Source organism: Chenopodium quinoa, unplaced genomic scaffold, assembly GCF_001683475.1.
Source record: "Chenopodium quinoa cultivar QQ74 unplaced genomic scaffold, ASM168347v1, whole genome shotgun sequence".
Lineage (NCBI taxonomy): Eukaryota > Viridiplantae > Streptophyta > Magnoliopsida > Caryophyllales > Amaranthaceae > Chenopodium > Chenopodium quinoa.
Genome location: NW_018745311.1, coordinates 775,377 through 796,120, shown reverse-complemented (window position 1 = coordinate 796,120; position 20,744 = coordinate 775,377).

Here is a 20,744-nt window from a genome sequence, read left to right as displayed (position 1 = left end):
AACACAAACTAATGAACGCCTTAGTCCCCGGCAACGGCGCCAAAATTTAATCGCGGATAAGATAGGTCGTTATGCTACCACCCTAACCAAATTAATCATTTATAATACCTAAACTTACACTAAACTAGTTAGTGGCAAGTAAAGGGTCGAACCCAAAAGGACTAAGTGTATCAATTTGTGCTAATTAGATTACTAGGAAAGCTTGTGAGATAGAGAGAGGTTCAACTAAACACAACTAAGAAAAAATAACTAAAACTAGGGAAAGTGGAATCCAATTACATCAATACATTCAATAAAATCATACAAGTAGGTGTAAATGACCTTGATTAGGGGAACAATCAACACATTTAACTCACTCTCACACAATTAAGCATGTTAATTATCCTACTAAACTAATTCATTCTCGTGCAACTAGCCTAGCAAAGGTATGGAAGAAATTAGGGCTCTCAACCAACTCACTCTCGCACAATCGATTGAAATCACAATTAAGAACATAGAATCAATTAGCTAGAAAGATTCTAATCCATAAAAGCATCATCCATACACAGTAATCAAGAAACAATTCCATACTAATCACAATCAATCATTCAATTTATTAACATAACCTTCATCCATTTCCCTAGAACAAAATCTAAGCTAACATAATGAAGAAATACATGGAAAAAAAGGTAAAATAAGAATAAAAACAAGATTAAACAAATAAACTAATTAATCTACTCAAATTAATAAACAAAAAGCAAAAACTAAAAATTAAGCAAGAAATAAAGATGAGAGAAAGTTAGAAAATGCTCATTGAATAGATGAGAAGAAGTTCCACAAAGTTGCTTCTTCAACCTCTCAAAAACTCCATAGAAATCCAAGCTTTCTCTCTCTACACTACTCCTAAACTAACCTTAAGAGAGAGAAAGTAAAGGCTAAACTAAAACTAATCTATCTAAAATAAAATGTTGATTGATAGTTATGAGAAAATAACCCCAAAGGGGTATTTATACTAAAAGTTAAAAAAATAAAATAAAATAAAACAAATAAAACTAAATAAAACAAATAAAATAACTAAACTAAAAACCAATAAAAACAAAACTTACAATAAATAAAATAAAATAAAATGAAATGAAAAAAAGAAAACAAACCCCAAAATCCCCAAAATTCCCACCCAAACCACGAAACATCAGACTCCCCTAATTTCCCTTTTCCCTTTTGAATTTTGGCTGCTTCCATTCACCATATCAACAGCAAACAATCATTGTCACTGTTCATCAACACTATCATCATCTAGAATCAAATCGTGGCCGTCCGATTTTCATTAAAATCACGTGAAAAGCTCGTGATTGACCCACAATTGCGCGCCCGCACAGAAGACGCGCACAGGTCGCGCAAAGCTTCTGCATCGACTCTGATTTTGGATTCCAATTGCGTGCTTTCTGACAGGGCTGCGCGGCCGCGGTGGAGGCTTGATATGGTGAGTTTGGGTGTTGTGAGTTGCGCGGCTATTAGGTGAGTAATTTGGTGGTGATTTGGGTGGTTGATTGGTGGTGTTTTGGTGGTGGCTAGTGCTGTTGTGGTGGGTTGCTGGGGCTGGTTTGGTATGGTGGCAGCAGCAAGGAGGTGATGAGCATTGTGGATTTGCCTCGAACCTCGGACCCCGAACACGATTTGAACTTGAAACCTGGAACACCTACAACCAAAAATACGAGGGTATTACCACGAAATAAAATAAAATAAAGTTAAAATAAAATAAAATAAATAAAATAAAAATAAAATAAGATAAATAAAATAAAATAAGATAAGACAAATAAAGTAAAATAAAAAGCTAAAACTAAGTAAATAATAAAATAAAATAAAATAAAATAAAATAAAATAAAACAAACTAGAAACTAAAAGAAAATAAAATAAATAAAATGAGAGAAGCGGGAAATTATTAACTAAAACTACAAAAATAAACTAAAAACTAATGAAAACTAATAAAATACTCAAAATAAAGATAAAAGACGAGAATAAGCAAATAAAAGAAATAAAGAACAAAATGGGCTAAATTATTGTAAAATAAGCCGGAAAGCGACTCAATAAACACCCTAAAAGTGACATAAAAGTCACTTATCAATTATGAAGTAAGTTAAAACCAATGTTTGAGACCAAGTTATTTTAGAGCCTTGTCCGATTACTAATTAGGCCTAAAATTTGTTCATACAAGTTTAAACTTGATTAATAACGGACCAAAATAGGTCAAATAATGCAATGATTGGATCCAATGGAACCTACATTGTTGAAGAACCGAGCCAAAAAGATGAACTAATCATCAAATTCCCATAAAAGGCCTTACAGATGGATAGCCCATTCAAAGATCTTTCCAACGGTATATTATAAGCCTAATTCCGAGCCAAAACAAAGAAGTTATGATCAAAACACTAAACCGGGCCATAAAACCGACACCCTTGCACTCCAACGGCCATAACTTTTGATCCATAACATATTTTAACCTAATTATAATGGAATTGGAAATTAGACATTCAGAGCTTTCCAATTATATCTCACACGTCTTAATCTGACTTCGCAATCAAAAGTAATGGAAGTTTTAAAAACGTGTTTTCGTATAAGGCAAACCGCAAACCAGCACAACTCAATCAGTTGCGCGCGCAACTCATTGAGATGCGCGCGGTACCAAGCGCGACTCAGAGAGTTGCGCAAGCCACCTGAAGGCGCGTCTCTAAAACCCTAAACCTTAATCTCTACGCCTATAAATAGGGGTTTTCGTTCAGCATTACGAGGACCGAAAAAATCAGAATAAAAACCCTAATATTCTCAAAAACCCTAATCTCTTAACTTCTCTTACTATCATACTACTTTTTATTCTCTCTTTCCAAATAATTTCAAACCCTAATTGATTCCATTGAAGTACTTGAAGGTACGAAGAAGAAAGAAAGTCCGTAAACACATTAAAACGGAGATTTAACATAAAAGAAGAACGGTTAGTTTCCTGAGCATTTAGATAAATCACTTTTCTTTTATTGTTTAAATAACTTTAATTGATTAATTAGTGTTGTTTGATCACTTTAAACCTACTATTAATTAATTAATTCACATAGTACTCTTTCGTTAATCAAGACTAGAATTTGAATAATTAATTGTTGTTTTATCACTTAAGACAAGGCGAATCTTGTTTATTTATTTTTCTTTCACAAATATTATTAAATAAGAATAACGACTTTTGCAATGTAATTCCTACGTGATTAATTCTTGTAAATAAAATCAACGTACATAGTTTTAGGTATCACGTTGCGTATATTGTTTGGTAATGAAATTGTGAAAAAGGAAGAGGTAGTAGAGGTTGTACTAGGGCTAGGATGACGATTCCCTCTAAAAGGAACATTATCTTAGTACCCTCGCTCCCGAACTCATTTCTGGTTCATAGACCAATTTGGTCATGGGTAAACTTATGATTTTGTGCTAATTATTCCGTGAACTCCACATGGAAGAAAGGCATGAACGAGGTTTATGAGTTTTTCCTAAAACTCATTGGCGATTCCTACTTGTTTCTTATAAAAAAGCGTGATGATAGAATCAATTCTAATTCAAGGTCCCCCAAACAGTCAAGAATTCAAATCCTACTACACCTTAAAAAGTGTAAATTCCTAGGCTTTTAAGTGGCCAAGGGAATTTAAGGAGAGTACCCCTTACAATGGGATCACCCTTTTTACAGTGGCGACTCCATTGGGGAATTAGAGGTTACAAGATTAGTACGTAGTTATGGTTCAAGGTTTCCAACACTAGGTTGCCTATGGATTGTCACGAGAACTAACTTGGATAATATCTAGTTAGAGAGCGAGACTCGAACGCATAATATCTTCCTTTTTCACAAAAGTAAAAACCGAAGAAGCAACATTGCATCATGCATAATCATAGCACAATTTAACCATTGGGGATTGGCTCATTGACTAGGGGTTGCCAACACTAGGCTTATATCCCAAAATCAATAACAATCATCCCACCTATATTGTCAACAAAATGTTGAGAGGGCGATGTCATGAGGCAACACGTTGAGTGATTGATTTGTGCATCGTTTTTAAGATATGGTACCCTTGGACACCTAAGCCTTGACCTTAGAATGGCATTGTATGCTTTGACGGTTTCTTTATGTGCTTATGTGACTACATGAATATGTGCTTCGTGCCTAATCTAACTAATTCAAATTGTTACTCTAGAGATATATTAAAAAAAATTCGTAAAAATTATGGTTCGATAAAAAAAAATTAAAAAAAAAAACAAAAAAAATTATATTGTCGAACCTACCAAGTGGCACGCGCAACCGTCAAAGTTGCGCGTGCCCTCCTAGCGCAAGTTCAAAAGTTGCGCGCGGCAACTCCGTGCAACAATGTGTCTTGCGCGTGCCCACTGTTCAACGTTGACTTTGACTCGTTACGAGCAATATCATACGGAGAAAACGATACTGCCGCTTCAAGGTTAATCGTTAAATAGGTGTTAAAAATATCTCTTTGGCTAACAACGTTGTCTAACTTTTACTATGATCGTCTTTATTTTCGAAAAACATGTTTTTTATCGTTCTTTTGCGTTTTTGCAAAAAAAAATAAAAATAAAAATAAAAAAAATATTTTTTATCGTTCTTTTTGCGTTTTCGCAAAAAAAAAAAAAAAAAAAAAAAAAAAAAAAGCATGTGGCAGATTGTACTCTTAAAGTTGCACTTTCCACCTTAGTGCAAGACTGAAAATTACGTGCGATACTATTTTTTATTATGATGATTCGTATACATACTTTATAATCTAGCTAATGACATTACTTCTTGTGAGGTTCGTCATTAGAAGTTCGCATCTTTTAATAGGACATCATCAATATGTTTATTCTTAAACGTGCCTATTTTCGTGTTCATCATTTTTTTTAGTTGTAATTAGTTAACCTTGATTTAAGAGTATAATTTATTTACCTCTTCTATGGTTTAAAAAGAAAATCCCAAGAACTTTACTTGGGATGATTGCCTCACAAAAAAAAAGAGAGAGAGAGAGAGAAATAAAACGAAAAAAAAAGAAATGTCGTTCTTAAAAAAATATAAAAAACAAAAAAAAAGAGTATGATAAAAAAAAATATGTATAATGAATAATAAAACCGAGAAAATGATTTAATTATTTCTTGGATTTTACATTTGGAGGCCATCATTCTTTTTAAACAAATAGTAATATATTATCCTTTAAAGATAAGCAATATGAGAATCATAATTTAAAAAAAAAAACAATATTGATCTCTATTGTAATCTAAATGATCAACAAATACTATAGTATATTTGATCATTTTAAGGAGTATGTTCGGGTTATTTAATGTTCCTAAAATTTGATGAGATTTTCGATCCAACTTTCTTGACTTTCTCTTCTACCTTTTTCAAAAACAATTCATTTAAATTAAAATCCTTAGATGATTACCTTGTTGAAGTCAACACAAATCATGACATGTCATTAATGACTGTTCGTGAATATATTGACATTATTCATCAACAAACTTGCTTAAAGTGAATTCGTATTACAAGGATTTAAAAAAAAAGAAATAAAACAATCATTTTGACTTTTGTTCTTTGTTTGAATGCTTGGCAGAAAAGGTTTAAGTGAAAGCGCTCAATTTCTCGTGATACACATTACTAGATCATCTTCCACATTTGCATACTAGTCCAATCATGGGTGACAAAGCAGCATTGGAGAAACATAGAGAGGAACTCCAAAACCTAAAGGCCCTACGAGAAGAAGAAGCCCAAATAAAGGCTCATAAAAAAGAAGAAAAGGCTAAAATAAAAGCAGAAAAAGAAAAAGAAAACATTTTCCAAGAAAAAGCAAAAGCCGAAAGATTAGAGGCCTTGGAGAAACTTGTCCTTCGAGCTAACTCAAGGAAAAAGTACTTCAATTATGAGCTTGCACCACAACCTAGTGGCAAGACTCTCCCAGAAAAGTTCTTGACTATGGATTTGCCAACCTATAAGGTTACAGACAATCCTAGAACTCACTTAATGACCTTTATTGGAATTATGGCATTGAAAAGAGTTGAACCAAGCCTATATTCATGTACTTTTCCTCTTTCATTGGACCCAACTGCTAGATCATGGTTTTATAACCTCGATGCAAAACAAACTTCCACTTGGAGTGACGTTGTAAAAGCGTTTTTAACCCAAAATAGAGATAACATCGAGCTCACAACTACCTTGCGCGATCTCGAATTGCTTAAGCAAGGGGAAGAAGAAGGCTTCATTGACTTCTTTTCCAGGTGGCGATCAAAGGTTTCTCTTATTCCACAAAGACCTCCGGATCATGAACTTGTCCCAAAGTTCATAGACAATATGTCTCCACCATACAAGTGCCATTTACAATACCTTGGTTTAGACACATTTCAAAAGTCTATATTGTGGGAACATTAGTTGAAAGGGACTTGATAAATTAAACCATGAATCATATAGATGGACTTGATTTTTAGAGAGGATTTCACCTACGTCAGAAACGGACAAAGTTCGAAGACGCAATCTCAAGAAGTTGTCAACAATTCAAGATATAGCACCCTAGGTCTTGTTTTGTTTATTTCCTTTGTTTTTTATGATAGACTAAGAGATTCATGCTGTCGAATCTACTTATTTTGTACTCTCATTAATTAATGAATAAAAAATATATTTTCAAGTACGTCTATCTCTTTTCAATCTCTTTATTGTTATTGCCTTGAATTAAATAAAACGTATACATACAAACAGGCAAAATTAAAAGGCATACATACTCAACACTTTTAAAATCTTGACGAGCTTTGGCTTATAAGATGTATTGAATGAAAAAAGGCCCACAAAGAAAGGATATGATGATTTCACCAACACAGGAGGCAACTTGAAACTCCATAAATATAATCCCATGTTCTTAACCTTAGAGAAAATCCATCTATTTGGCAGCCCTTTTGAGCCTCGTCAATTGAGCCTTAGTTATTCAACCTACATTATTCCATACCTTGGGATGGGAATGGTGCAAAGATACAAACAGGAAATTGGGGGAACAAAACATAAGAGGGGGACACAAAGTTAGTCTAAACCCAAAAGGAAAGATCAAATGCAAAAGGAAAAACAAAAATCGTTTTATACCCAAAAAAAACTTGTCAAAAAAAAAAGAAGAAAGAAAGGAGAGATGACAAGGAAAAGACACCTAATGTAGGAATTGTCACAAAAAGCAGAAAGGTTCTAATTTGATAAGCACCAAAATTAAAGGATATTGGGAGTATGCTTGAGCATGTCTAATGTTCATAACCCCAAGCCTAGCCACGTTACGACCTTGAAAAGACCCTCCTTGAGGTAGACCGTAACTATAGACCAAAATCATCATTCCATGAAACTATGGCCAATCTTAGGCCTTTGAACATACGGACCTACTATTGAGTAGTCATGCCCATATATAAAATGCATAAAGTGTTGAGTTATGATATCAGGATCATATAAAAAAAATTCAAATGATTTGGATGATTTGGTAGCCATTGGCTTGATTACATCATGTTAGTAAAGAAATCGAATCATTCGATGTTTTCCATATCTTTTGCCAAAGAAAAATGAGATTATTATCACTTTACAAAAAAAAAATACAATCATCTTATTCAGGTTCTATATACATTGCCTAAAAGAAAAAGAGTTAATACAATAAATTGATTTGATATATCGACAGCCTCGACGTCAACTTTAGATGTCTTTTACAACTCTTGAGAATTGGTCTTTTCACTTGTCATGAGCAACTAAAATGTCCGCCTATGTGGGATATCTCCATCTTCTCTAAGTGAGGAATATTGATTGAACATGATTGCTACATTTAAAAAATAATCGTTATCGCTATCACACGTATACCTCACTGCCAAGTCAACACGATGATTCAAATATTAAGTTAATAATCCTTGCTTTTCAAAAACATGTCGAATTTTCTTTCTTTATTCTTCTATGGGAAAGTTGGATTCCCCTTCCTTTTTATACAAATCCATCTTTTTTGTTCATTTCTTTTTTAAGGGGGTAAGTCGGGATGATCCCTCCCATTTGGCATCTAAAATACTCGAAAATAGTATAATTTTTTCGCTCTTTGCCTCAAATTGGGGGCTTAATAAAGCCAGGACATCCCCACTTCTCTCTATTTACAGATTTGAACACGCTATTTATGCTGAAAATTCAATGTCATGCAAAGCTTATTACGAACCATCTTAATAATTTTAAATGACAAAGGGAAGAATACCACTTCCTATTATTTGACCAAGATAATTAATTATGTTACTTGATCAAACAATTTGTGATAAACATATGCAATATTCCACAAATTAAAAACACAAGTCTTGAGACTTTAAATAAAAATGAGAAACATCCCATATATGTATACATGAATTCCAAAAGCCACCTAAAGTCTACGCTTGGGGGCTTCAAATTAAAAATATAGGTCTCACCTTAACTTTCATTTTAAAATGGGACCATATTTTAGAAAGTGATTCGAATGATTTTATAAATTATTCTAACACTTCACCAAACCTAATTTTTATAAACATTCATTTTCAAACTACGGTACTTAATTAATTGAAAGAACTTCACTTTTAATTAGAAAAATATGATAATGATAACAAGCAGAAAAACATAAACAAAATCAGATATACAAAAGTTTGCTCCCATATCTTTGTTGAAATAAGTTGAAAATTACAACTTATCTTCATTAATCTTGGACAAAAAAGTCACACTCAATTACAAGCTAGACATTTCTTTCCATTTTGGGTTCGGTTTTGAAAATAATATAATTGGATCCCTTTTCCAATTTTGAATTCTAGTTCGAAACAACATGTTTCTAATAAAAAATAATATTCAAAATTTCCTTTTTGAATTTTTTTTTTCTAAAATAAATAATGTTCAGATTCTCTATAACCGTTTGGATAATACTGTTTAGGCAAATCTCAGCTAGGACATCTAAGAATTTTCTAGGTTTTGAGGGGTAATAACAATCATTCCACTAATAACATGTAAAGCGATTAAGAACGATAATAAAACAATAAATAACTAGTAAGAAAACAGTAAGTATTCAATAAGATCAAAAAGATAAGTTTAGAGATACAATACTGAGTAAGGACAAGCCTACTTGTTCAGTAGGGATACAGATCCATAGACAAAAGTAGAGAAAATTGCTTATATTGAATTATGTGCGAGCGTACATGAGTGTTATAATTTCTAACTATTCATATTTATACCTAGGGATCCCTAGGGTTACATAGATATTCAGAATATATTCGAAATGTAGAGGATCTTCTTGATTTATTCTGTTCCCTGTTCTGTATGTGTATTCTTGGCAAGTATCTTCTTGATTGATACTCTTGATCCTGCTTTCCTTGTTTATTCCAATCAAGTCGTTTAATCTATTTTGCTGAATTCTTTGATCTTGGATTGGTGCCCTAAGCATACTGGGTCGTATATTAATACGGGCCCAACAATTGCCCCTAATTTTTATTTTCATGTATTGAAGGTGAAAATTACCTAAAGAAGCCGTTTGAAGGATTTTCGAATTTTAGAAAATATTTCAACGGTTAACGAAAATAAGGAACGTGGTAGCAGTTTTAAGGCAATTTCCTCGGTAACCGTGAAGGGCGGTTTATTTCTCTCTTCAGTGTTTATTCGGTGTGCAGGCTCATGTCTAATCACTTTAATCTTTGCCCCAATTTCGAATTTCATCAGGTATTTTCTCTCTCTTCACTGTTTTTATCTAATTCTTCTCTTCATTGCTTTCTCTTGCATTTTTGTGATGGATGATCCTGTTAGAGTAGTGTTTGCTGGGGTGGATGAGGGTGTGAAGAAGCTGACTTTGGTCACGCAAAACGCCTTCCATGCTAAGTGTTTCGGGGTTTTCTGATGTCCTGCGGGAGAGTTACAATTCCGAGACTGGAACCGGATGCCTGTACCTGCAAAATAACGGAGACTCCTGGTGGTGGGAGCTCCGCCTCCAACGGTCAAGTTAGTACTTGATTAAGGAGTAATTAATGCAGAGATTAAAGTGATTGGGTCTCTCTAGGTGAGAGTGTTTAATATAGGTAATCTGCTTTGTTAGCGAGATCAGCCGGTTATTACTGTGTGTAATTAATGTGTTTTTTCGTAATCCCCCTTAATGAGGATTAAGGGAGGTATTTATAACCTTGGGAAACGTGCCCATCCTAGGTTTAGGTTAACCTAGGGCCGATTGGGCTTCCCTCGGAAGTTGGGCCTGGGTGGCCGGTTTCTCCATTAGGCATGGAGTATGCCACATGTCATGACATAACAGGTCCAAGGTGGACGAATAAGCGCGTGCCACGTGGCAAGCCCTGACAGTTCCAACTGGGGGACACTTGGCAGGACCTGATTGGCCCACGTGGCGCATTCCGATTGGAGGAGCAAAATCCCCTAATCATTTGCCCCTCACAGGTGGCACGTGACTGGTCACGTGTTACCTGTGACAGGTGTCGCACTGTAACAGGCGGCGACCTTCTACAGGTGTCAGTCGGCGAAAGGACGAGAGATTTTCCCGCCCAAATTTTGAATTCTGAAAGTGACCCTTCGCCTTCTCACTTCGCCTATATAAGGGAGGATTGTCTTGAGTCATTTTCACACTTTGAGAACTTTTTGAGAACATTTGGACCCCTGAACTTGCTCTGACATTTCGGACCTTTTCTGCCTACCGCCTGTTCTGACAAGCCGACTGCACAGGATTTTCAGAACTTCATCAACCGTCACTCGTTCAGGTAACTGTCAGTTCTCTTACTCTTAATTTTCTTTTTATTTTTTGAAATGGCACCACAGAAGCACACGACACGACCTAGGTTAGTGATCAGCCGGTCACTGGGGACGGCTGAATCTAGGACTAGGAGTGCCGCCTGCCCTTTTCCGGACCCATCTTTGTCCTTTATACAAAGTCCGACTGTATCCGTGTCTATGTAGAGCAGGATGGCCAGAACGAAAAAGACTGCTAGGATCTCAAATTCAGACGGCTCCTCCCACAGGGTGCCGCTTAGTGAAACATCTGACCAGGCGCCAGATGTGGAAGTGAAACAAGGCGGCCTGAAAGCCGGCAATTCTGAGGGAGGAGTCATAGTGACCCCTTCCCATTTAACAGTTAACAATTCTGCTCCTTTTCAAAGAGAGGAGGCGGGCCCCTCCGGGAGAGGGGAGGAGTCGTCCTCTTCGGACTCGTCAGAGGACGATTCCGAGTCAAGCTCTTCTGGCCATGCTTCTTTGGACACAGAAGAGAAAAACAGCCGCCTGCAAGAGGCGAGACTTTCTCACGCAGTTGAGAAGGGGGACAATTGGGCGGAGCCATCCGCCTCTCACCGAGAGCTAAATATCCCCTATTACTGCACGGTACCTCGGGGCCGAATCACAGCCATGCAAGAGAAAGTGGAGAGCTTTATTGCAAACCACACCATGGGCCCCGACTTTCTAGTGTTTGTGCCGGATCCTAAAGACACAGTCGTCTGGCCGGCTGGTTCCAGTTATGATAGCGCCTGCTTTGGCTGCTACGAGGGGGCCATCAAGGCAGGGCTGCGCTTCCCATTACATCCGGCTGTTTAGCGGATTTTGGATGGGTATGAGTTGGGGTTATGACAGTTAGCCCCAAACTCCTGGGTCAACGTACTCGGCTATGTGGCCGGGTGCGAACTGCACGGGGTGGAGCCGAGCTTCGAGGCTTTCGCCCACATGAACTACCTCAGCCGGACCCCTAAGGCAGGCGGTACCGGCTGGTATCAATTGACAAGCCACAGGGGCTACCTCATGACGAGAGGTAAAGCAAACAAGTGGAAGGACTGGCGGAGCACCTTCCTCATCATTGAGAGTTCAGACATTGAGCTGAACAAGCGCTTCAATAGGTGGAACAGGAATCCGCCCCTTCTTGAAGGCGGCCGTAGCATGCCGCCTGTTCCCCCCAAGGCTAAGAAAGAGATCCTTGATAAAGGACTCTTTAAAGTAGAGTCGAGGGTCGACTCTACTTTAGGGGTACGAGAGCAAGTACCCCTGCACTGCGTCCCGAGCTTCAAATGGCCTACGACGAGTACTTTTTGGCCGCCTGTGGCCTCGGCAGACGGTGCTCAAGAGGTAGTCGGCCTGTCGAATACTCTGTTGTTCCATACATTTCTTGTTATGACTTTTATTAACTTTGTTGTTTGGTTTTTGCAGCTGACGCCATGAGCAAAATCACCGCCTCCAAGACTGGGGCGGCCATGTTGCGGGCCTCCATCATGCAACAAGCTTCAACCGACTCCCCAAGAAGGGGGCACCCTTGGTGAGCTCCGAACCTTTCACCCTCTTTTTGGAGTTGTGTTTATGCATATACTGACTTTTTTCTTCTTTTTTAGACGGGTGCTCCAAGAGCTTCATCTTCCCAACAGCCGGACCCCAAGGCCCGGAGGACGACTGTTGGGAGCTCTCCTGGTTCTGCCAGGAAACATGCGGCGGCTGAGAAACAGCCGGCCACTCCTTCTAAAACTCCAACTGGGCCGCCTAGAAGTATGAAGTTGTCCTTGTAAATTATAGACTCGCTTCCTTTTTTACTAGGTCTAATCCGTTTGTTTATGCTTGATGCAGCCGACCCTCAGGAGCCTGACTTGGTAGAGATGGCCAAGTCTATGATCAGGGCAGTTCCTCCAGCTGAAAGGGAGGCGGTCAGGGGTGTCGGCACCCTTGACCTAGACGGGATTGCAGGGCTCCTTGCTGAGGTATACTTAGCATATTTTTGAGCATTTGAATTTCTGGACGCCTGTTTTCTTTTTGTTTGGAATCTGACGCCTGTTCCTTTGTACTTAGGCCCTGCTCCGAGTGAACGGCCTTCGCAAGCCGCTTGACCGGAAGAACAAAGAGGTAAAGGCTGCAAAAGCTATAGCCGCCTCTGACTGTGATAAGGCAATGTTTCAAATTGCCCAAAATGAAGTTCTGACCATTGATATTCTTTATTATCAGGCGCAGGCTACCGCCGCTGTTCGGGCTCAGTTAGAGGCGGCCCAGAAGAGGAATGGCGAGCTGGAGGCGACCATCACCAATCTCAAGGCCGAGCTGAAACCTCTTCGCCTAAAAATGTACTCTTACGAAGCCTTGGAGAAATCCTTGGCCAACGTAAAGGAACGCCTGGTGACCCAGGAGAAGAGTCTTACTCAAGAGCTCTCGGAAAAGGCCGAGCAAGAGAAGAAAGAGCTGGTCTGGGAGATGATGGAAGACTCCGCTCAAATCCAGCGCATGACTTGGGGCCGCCTCTTCCCCAATGCCGACTTTGCCTCTTGGGAAAAAACGTACCGCCAGTGTTCTGATACATATAATCAAGAGATCCTGGCGGCTGCTGAGGAAGAGGCGTTGGAGGAAGCGTTGGAGGAGGAGGAGCCGGTAGTGGCGCTTGTGCCGCTTGGGGGTAAGGCATCAAAAAAGGATGCAGCTGAAGCCGAGTCCAGCAAGAAGAGTGCTGACCAGGCGGCAGCTGCTAATATTGAAGATCTGCCCCCTTCTTAAGCTTTATGTATTCTTTCCACGGCCTGCGTGCCGTTTGTTTTGTATTTACCCGGCCAGGGGGCCGGGGCTTTGAATATTTTGCTGGTCTTTAATGCCGGCTTATTTTTAATGAATTTTTGTTTTGCCTCAAATTTGTCTAAGTATTCCATATTCTAATATCCAATTGTTCACTAGACCGACTGTTTTACATGGCCGATAGTTGCAGACAGGTACGGATAGTTAGTCACGCCGCCTATGCCCCTGGACGACTGGTTGTCTGTTTCCAGGATAGACGATCAGTCGGCCATTTATCCAATCGGTATTCGAACTATTTTAAGGTCTGGATCCTTCTTAGACAGGCGGTCCTGTCATTTGTAAATTTAACCAAGTAGGAAAGTGGTTTGACCAAGTAAACATGAGTGTTACCTAGTCGCCAAGGAACTGAGTAGTAGAGATAACAAGCGGCGGGTACCGGTTGTTTCCCTTTATTCGCCAATGTTGGCTTTTAACTCATAATTTGTTAACCTAGCAGGAGTAGTGGTTGAGAGCCCCTGTTTGCTAAAAGCAGGCGGACGACTCATACCTTTTAGGCTCCATACTAAGTTTGAGGGAGTGACTATAAGTTAACATAGGAGTTACTTAGTCTCCGTGACACTCTAGATTAAGTAGTAGAGGTACCAGGCGGCGGAGGCCGGCTGATCCCCTTGATTCGCCAATGTTTGTTGGCTATTAACTCAATAGGTTACCTAGTAGGAATAGGGGTTTGAGTGCCCCTGTTTGCCAAAAAACAGGCGGCCTACTCAAACCTTTTAGGTTCCATACCAAATTTGAGGGAGTGACTATGAGTTAACATTGGAGTTACTCAGTCGCCGTCACTCTTGCTTGAGAAGTAGAGGTACCAGGCGGCGGAGGCCGACTAGACCCCTTGATTCGCCAATGTTTGTTGGCTATTAACTCAAGAGGTACCCCCTGCATTTATCCCAAGTAATACAGGCGGTCATCTGACTCAGATGTCAACTGCTACCACTGGTTTGGTTAGTGATAGAGTTATCCTTTTCTCAAAAACGGCTACGTGGTTGCCCTTGGGGACAGTCGTATAGGTGCCGTGTAATTAGTTTATAGAACAATGTTCCACCCAAAAGGGAGCTTCTCTCTGCGACGAATTTCATCCGGAGGGATGCCGCCGGACGCCTGCTATGATGTTGGGACAGGTCGTATTAGTTTTGTAGATTTGATCAGTTGGCTTGGCGCCTGGTCTGATCATTCGGCCTGTGGCCTTGGTAAGTTCTTGGTGAACGTAGGTGCTAAGTAAAAGGAGGGTAGCCGCCTGTTAGGCACAGGGTCGACCAGGCCCTAATCTTTTTAGCTAAGTATTAGGGGGGTGGATATGTGTTTGGAACCAGTCGGCCATCTTCTTATGGAGAGTAGCCGACTATATGTCCAGACGACATGCCCCTATTGTGAGTAAAATACTCAATGGAGAGTAGCCGACTGTAAAGGTACAGACGGCATGCCCCTCTGAAGAGAGTAAAAATACTCAATGGAGAGTAGCCGACTGTAAAGGTACAGACGGCATGCCCCTCTGAAAATAGAGTAAAATACTCAATGGAGAGTAGCCGACTGTTAAGGTACAGACGGCATGCCCCTCTTAAAGTAAAAATTAAACATGGAGAGTAGCCGACTATTTGTTAGTAGGCGTGCCCCTCTTAGTACAAAATTGAATAGTAAGTGCAAACTTTTATTAAGTAGCTCTTGACTATTTACATCATTCAAAAGAAATATTTCTTAAGATTATCTACATTCCAAGTTCGAGGCAACGGTTGTCCGTCTGGTGTTTCCAGACGGTAGGTACCGTCCCTGACTTCCTCACAGATTCGGTAGGGTCCTTCCCAGTTGGGAGTTAGTTTGCCAGACTCATTAGCCCTACCAACTGCTTCCATTTTTCTAAGTACAAAGTCCCCTACTTTGAGTGGACGCCTGTGTACTTTTTTGTTGTATGATCTAGTCATTCTCAGGCGATAGATTTCATGGCGCAAGACAACATTGCCCCTCTTTTCAGGAAGTGAGTCTAATGCCAGTCGCATGGCTTCCCAGTTTGCCTCTTCGTCATATAGAATTACTCGAAGAGTCGGCTCGTAGGGTTCTATTGGAAGAACAACTTCCGCACCGTAAGTTAGGAGGAATGGAGTTTCTCCAGTCGCCCCTTTTTCAGTCGTCCTAATGGCCCAGAGAACATGTGGTAGTTCATCCGCCCATAGGCCGCCTGCTCGTTCAATCTTTTTCTTGAGACCGTCCGAGATAATTTTATTAAAGGCTTCTACCTGGCCGTTTGCTTGTGGACGGCCGACAGATGCAAAGTAGTTTGCAATTCCTTGGTCACCCAACCAGCTTTTAAGAACAGGCGTCTCAAATTGGGGACCATTATCAAAAATCATAGACATGTGGACCCCGAACCGAGTGATGACATTTTTCCAAATGAATGAAATTACATCTTTCGTCTTGATTCCCTTTACAGCCTCCGCCTCTACCCATTTAGTGAAGTAGTCAACGGCAACAAGTATGTACCTCCTTCCGCCTGTAGCAGGCGTATATGGACCCAGAATGTCCATGCCCCACTTAGCAAACGGTAGTGGGCTATGAATGGTAGTGAGGTCAGTAGCCGGACGGTGAATTAGTTTGCCAAACCTTTGGCACTTGTCACATTTTTTCACCATCTCCATTGCATCTGCTTCCAAAGTAGGCCAAAAGTAGCCCTGCCGCCTTGCCCTTTGAGCAAGCGTCCTACCGCCTATATGAGAAGCACAGTAACCAGAGTGAAGATCGTCTAGTATCTCTCGTCCCTTTTCTGGAGTAACACACTTTAAGAAGGGTTGAAGGTACCCCCTTTTGTGAAGTTCTCCCTTTATCATTTCAAAACAGGTGGCTCGTTTTTTCAGTGCTGCCGCATGTTGAGGATCATCCGGCAGTGTACCGTTTGTCAGATATGCCCTGATTGAATCCATCCAGGTTGAGCTTTTGTCTATGATTCCAATAGGGTTTTCCTCGATGCTTCTCTTCTCCATTACTTCCCAAAAAACAGTTCGAGGAGTATCAGAGGGGGCGGATGATAATAATTTTGACAGTGCATCCGCCAGGTTGTTTTCCGATCTCGGCACTTGGATCAGATGGAAATCCTCAAGAGAGCCGACTGCTTGTCGGACCGCCTGTAAATACTTGATCATGGTCGGATGGGTTGCTTCGTATTCGCCATTATACTGACTCACTATCAATTCTGAATCGGAAGAGGCGTCTATTTTTCTTGCCCCTGCCGCCTTGCACATGCGGATCCCGGCTAGTAAAGCTTCATATTCTGCCTCATTGTTTGAAGCCTGAAAACTGAAGCGTAAAGCATACTCGTACCTGTCGCCCTCTGGCGACTGACATATGACGCCTGCTCCACAACCATTTGAAGTATAGCTTCCGTCCACATATACCTTCCATACTTGGTCTAGAACTTGAGAGTCAGGAGGACGAGTCATCTCTACAATAAAGTCAGCAAAGGCTTGCCCCTTCACTGCTTTTCTAGGCTCGAAAGTAACTTCGAGGCTCTGTATTTCTATGGCCCATTTGATCATTCGGCCTGACGACTCCATGATGGTAAGTGGCCGCTTGATAGATTGGTCTGTATACACGACGACTGCATGTGCCAAAAAGTAGGGCTTCAATTTTTTAACAGCCATGAAGAGTGCAAGACCAAATTTCTCCACTAGGGGGATACCTCAACTCGGCATTTTTCAGTACGTGACTGACAAAGTAGACCGGGAGCTGACAGCCGTCTCTTTCAGCAAGGAGAACAGCGCTTAACGCATGATCAGAGACGGCTAGGTACATGTAGAGTACTTCTTTGGGCAAAGGGCTGACCAGCCTCGGCAAGGAATGCAAGTGAACTTTCAATTTCTGGAAGGCGGCCTCAGCATCCGGCCCCCATTCAAACCTTGCCTTTTTCTTAATTGCCTGGAAAAAGTATAGGCATTTGTCGCCTGATCGGCTTAGAAATCTTCCCAAGGCCGCCAGACAACCTGTTAATTTCTGAACCTCTCGGATGGTACGAGGCGGCTGCATGTCAATGACCGCCTGCACCTTCTCAGGGTTCGCCTCTATTCCTCTCTGATTGATAAGGAATCCGAGAAATTTCCCAGACTCAACTCCAAATACACATTTCTTGGGATTGAGCATGACATGGTGCCGCCTGAGTGTGGCGAAAGTTTCTCGGAGGTCCGACAGATGATCTTTCTGAAGTTTAGTCTTGACAATCATATCATCAATGTATGCCTCGACGTTTCTCGCAATCTGATCAAAGAACACAGTGTTTATCATTCGCTGGAAGGTAGCCGGGGCATTCTTAAGACCAAACGGCATGACCGTGTAACAGTATAACCCCTGATCAGTGACGAAGGCCGTCTTCTTTTGATCTTTCTTCCATAAAGGAATTTGATGGAAACCAGAATAGGCGTCCATAAAGCTCATCAAAGCATGGCCGGCTGTTGAGTCGACCAGGTTATCAATTTTAGGCAGAGGGTAACTGTATTTAGGGCACGCCTTGTTAAAGTCTGTGTAGTCTACACACATTCGCCAGGTGTCATTCGGCTTTTTAACAAGCACCACATTTGCAACCCAGTCTGGGAAGTAACATTGCCGAATGAACCCTGCATCAAGTAATTTTTTAACTTCGGCGGCTGCCGCCTGACTTCTTTCTTCGCCATGGTTCCTCTTCTTTTGTCGTACCAGCTTCTTTTTCGGATCCACGACCAGTTTATGTACCGCCAGATCAGGACTAATGCCTGGCATTTCATGGACTTCGAATGCAAAGATGTTCTTGTATTCTTTCAATAGTCTGTGAAAGTCGTCACCAAGGTCTCTCAGAGCAGTCGTCCCAACTTTGACTGTTCGGTCAGGACGTGAGTCGTCTAAGATCAGGTCCGCATGCTCACCAGCCGGCTGAGGGCGGAACTCATCCGACCGCTCCTCTTCCAATGATTGCTATTTTCTTTCTTTTCTTGCGGCCCCTGTCTGGGATGCCTTTCTCTTCTTGCCGCCTGCTTCTTGAACAGGCGCACTCTCCTTGACATTGTCAAGGTCTGTTTTTTCACCGCTTGACCTAGTGGCCATAACAGTGGGCTTGACATCCGAGAGATAGCACTCTCGGGCCATCCTCTGATCTCCCCTTAGGGAGCCGACTGTTCCATTATCCCTCTCAAACTTGAGCAACATAAGAGATGGGATTATAACAGCCTTGGAATTATTCAGGGTTGGTCGACCCAGAATCATGTTGTAGGCCGAGAGTTCTTCTACTACCAGGAACCGGAATACCATGTGTCGTCCTTCCCCTTTTTCGCCCAGGCGGATGGGTAAATCCACTCGTCCCAGTGGGTGGACGACTCCTCCTCCAAACCCTACTAAAGGGTGGGAGGCCGGATGTATGCAATCAGTCTGATATTTTAGTTTCGACAGACATTTGCTACTGATGAGATCTGAGGAGCTTCCGGTATCTATGAGGATTCGGCCAACTCTCTGGTTGGCCACTTTACATTCAATAACGATAGGGTCGTCATGCGGCCCTCTTACCCCTCCTAGATCTTCTTCAGTGATGACAATCTCAGGAAATGAATATTTGGACGGCCGTTCTTGGTGAACGGAATTTACATCTAACCGCCTGATATTGTCTTTGTTGCCCCTAAAAGTGGGGCCGCCTCCTGAGAAGCCGCCTGCAATGGTGTAGACGACTGCATCATTTGTATCGGAGCTGTCGGCCTGTTGATTCTTTTTGGCCGACTGCTTTTTTGAGGAAGTGTTCCCCGTAGATTTCTTGACATAAGTGTCAAGATTACCTTGCTCAGCCAGGCGGTCCAGATACCGCATGAGACTGATGCAGTCATTGGTGTGATGACCAACATCATCATGATAAGCACAGAATTTATCTTGGCTCCGGTTGTTTGCAGAACCCTTCATGGGGACCGGCTTCTCAATTGAGATCCGTCCCTTGATTTCTTTTAGGATAAACTGGTTATCTTTGTTAAACGCATACTTTGGGGAGTATGGTTTGAATTCTTTTTTCTTTTTCTGGGCCGGCTGTTTAGAGGAATCGGCCGCCCATACCTCTTTTCTCTTCTCATCTTTGTTTGACGACTGTTTCTGTCGTCCTTCTCTTTTGTCGAACCTTTTCCCGTCCGATTGTTTTACCGTACAAAGATCAGTCGCCTGTATATAGGCTTCTGCTTCAATCAAGGCCTCTTGAAGAGTCGCCACCCTCTTTCGAACCAAATCAAATTTGAAGGTAGACCCGTCTTTGAGACCTCTGAAAAAGTCAGTATAGGCTACCTCATCCGGTAACCCTTGAATCTGTATTCTCATCAGGTTAAACCGCCTGATGTAAGAACGAAGCCCCTCCTTCTCGCCCTGCTGAATTGTTCCTAAATCAAGGATCGTTTTCTTCGCAGGGATGTTCATAGCGAAGTTGGAGGTGAATAAGTAAGCAAGCGTCCTGAAGCTATTTACACAACCAGTCGGCAGGTTGCCGAACCATTGTTGTGCGATTCCTTTGAGAGTCGCTGGGAAACACTTGCACCAAGTGGGATCATCCAACCCTTGAAGGTACATCAGGTTAGTGAATGCCATCAGATGGTCTTCTAGGTTAGTAGTGCCGTCATAGGCGCCTACTAGTACATTTTTCACTTTGGCCGGCTGAGCGGCTTTAGTAATTTCCTTGGAGAAGGCCGACGGCTGTTCACCAAGTCTAAGAAACCGTAGCTGCCAGTCCATAGGTTGGACGTTTTTTGCTGCAGGTCCACCAAACGGAGGTGGCTGCAAAAAATATTGTTGTTGCGGCACAAATGGTAAGTTTGGTACCGCCTAGTCGCTATGAAAGCCGGACTGACGGGAGGTGCCGCCTGACTGACTCTCATGATACGACTGAGTATGCCTTATCGAGGCATTTCGCAGACTGTCTTGAAAGTTTGAAGTAGAGGCCGACTCTGACAATCGGTCACTCTTCTTCTGCTCTAGCAGTAGCCGAGCGTCTGTGAATGTTTGCTTTGACCCGTCCGCCTGAATATGACGAACATGTTTCCTATTTCCTGTAGGAAAACGGAATTTTGTGAAATCAAGGGCAGGTGGCTCCCGCTTCCTAGATTTAGGATGAGGAGTCGCCTCTCGCCCTTGAACTGGCTTCCTCTTCAGTGAAGTGGAGGGTTTCTTAGCCGACTGCTCCTTGACTGGAGCAGGCGACTTCTTGTTGATCAAC